Here is a 2,231-nt window from a genome sequence, read left to right as displayed (position 1 = left end):
GTTTTGCCTATGGGTATATACATTGTTTGAAACTCACAGGATTGTATACCCAAGATCTGTGTATCTGTATCCTGTATGCAAATTTTATTTTTTATTATTATTTTTTAATAAATAGGAAATTACTTTCTCAACATTCAAATGAAGGAAAACATCACAAATTGAATTTAAAGTCAATTGATAAGGGACAAATTTAGAGACAGAGATTGATATCCTTAATGCATAAAGAACTCTTAAAAATGAATTAGAGGGGGTCGGCCCGGTGGCGCACTGCTACAATGCGCCGCTTGGGAAGCGCGGCAGCGCTCCCGCTGAGGGTTCGGATCCCACATACAGACCGGCTGCTCACTGGCTGAGCGAGGGGCGGGGGCAACACCGGGGGTTGCGATCCTGTTGCCGGTCACGAAAAAAGACAAAAAAAAAAAAAATGAATTAGAAATGAATTAGAAAAATCTTAACAGAAATTTGGTGAAGGACATGAGAAGATAAGTCACATACCCAAAAGAAACACACATGACTATAAATACATTCTAAGATGTTCTTGTGGGTACGGGAGGTGGCCACAGCCCCAGTATCAGGGCCTTGGGCGTTCTCCATTGCTTGCCTGCCAAATTTTATCTCAATAAATTTTATCTCATCAACAGAAGAAAAACTACAAGAAAATTGCAATGGAGTTGTGATATTCATAAACATATATATGAGCCATATAAGTCCTCAGTCTGTATTGAGGCCATTTTCTGGCTGCTTGTGGCCGGTGCATGACTTTTCAGCCTTAAGGAGGTGCTGGGTACACTCAAATGAGGTCTCTCAGGGAAAATAAGGTGGGCCCAGGATGACTGTGGGTGTGTAGGGCAGAGGGTTCTGCACAGTTTGGTGGCATTTGCATCTCTGTGGCATGACTGTAGGAGGATAGGTGACCAAGAGGTGAAAGAAATCAGCACCTTCACATCCTCTGACACAAGGGACCGTTGAGTGGGAGGATGTACCTGGAGTCTGAGTCAGATGAAGCTCAGCTGAGTGCTTCTCTGTGGCTGGAACTGTAATGGAAGATTATGTCCACTTTGCACATACACTTGTAGCTCTGTGCCTGCTCAGGGTTGTTCAGCAGAGGGAGAATGTGGTGGCAGGCCTGGCTGCACACTGTGAAATCAGTTGTGCCTCCCTTCCCACTCACTCTGAGCAGCTTTCAGTCACTGGAAACATAAGGCACTTCTGTAGCTGTGAAATTCTGTGTGTGTGTATTGCTATCTGCCAAGTCTCTCTGAGTATGCCTTTGGGAGTCAGCATAGCCCACCAGCCAGGAAAGTGCTGAAGGTGCTAGATGTAGACAGATGGTTGAGTTTCACTCCCTCAAGGTGGAGGAGCAGTGAGCAGAATAACCCTCTGGGAGGCTCTTGAGAATGTCTGAAGATAGATATACAGTCTTGAAGGGATTGTTGGTGCCCAAACTGAGCTCTTATCCCAAACTAAGGTCTTAATGGCTGCTAGGTACTTTTCACTCATTCATACGTACTTTCACAATTCATTATCACCAGACACAATATTGTATATGGATATCACTTTACAGATATCATTCGAGATCTTTTCCTTATTGATCCATATATTCAGCTTCACTGAAAACTGTATAAATTGTTTCATTTACCTAACTTTTAGACTAAACTTTCTCCCATTGGTTTATCATCTCTAAGTCTTTAAATTTAAGAATTGCTCAACATTTTTCTTAAACAAATGCTTTAAAAATAACAAAACAACCAACTTAAAATTCTCTTTCTCTTTCACTCATTTAGTGAGAGAAGTTCACTGGGGCAGGTGGGGAGGGAGGGATGCGGCATCTTACGTGTGGACGCCTCGACTTCCTCTGGCTCTGTCCTCTGCATCTTCATCTGCAACAAGACTCAATTTCATAGACTTGGGACAAACAAACCTTGTGGGACTAGGCTTCTCCGATGAGTGGGTTCTTATAGGTTTGTTCCCTAAGAGGTGTGGCCGAGCCTCTTTTNTATCATTCGAGATCTTTTCCTTATTGATCCATATATTCAGCTTCACTGAAAACTGTATAAAGTGTTTTCATTTACCTAACTTTTAGACTAAACTTTCTCTCATTGGTTTATCATCTCTAAGTCTTTAAGTTTGGGAATTGCTCAACATTTTTCTTAAACAAATGCTTTAAAAAAACAAAACAACCAACTTAAAATTCTCTTTCTCTTTCACTCATTTAGTGAGAGAAGTTCACT

This window comes from Galeopterus variegatus, unplaced genomic scaffold, assembly GCF_000696425.1.
Source record: "Galeopterus variegatus unplaced genomic scaffold, G_variegatus-3.0.2 Scaffold6438, whole genome shotgun sequence".
Lineage (NCBI taxonomy): Eukaryota > Metazoa > Chordata > Mammalia > Dermoptera > Cynocephalidae > Galeopterus > Galeopterus variegatus.
The sequence above is the reverse complement of the archived record's forward strand: the minus strand, read 5'-3'. Positions refer to the sequence as shown.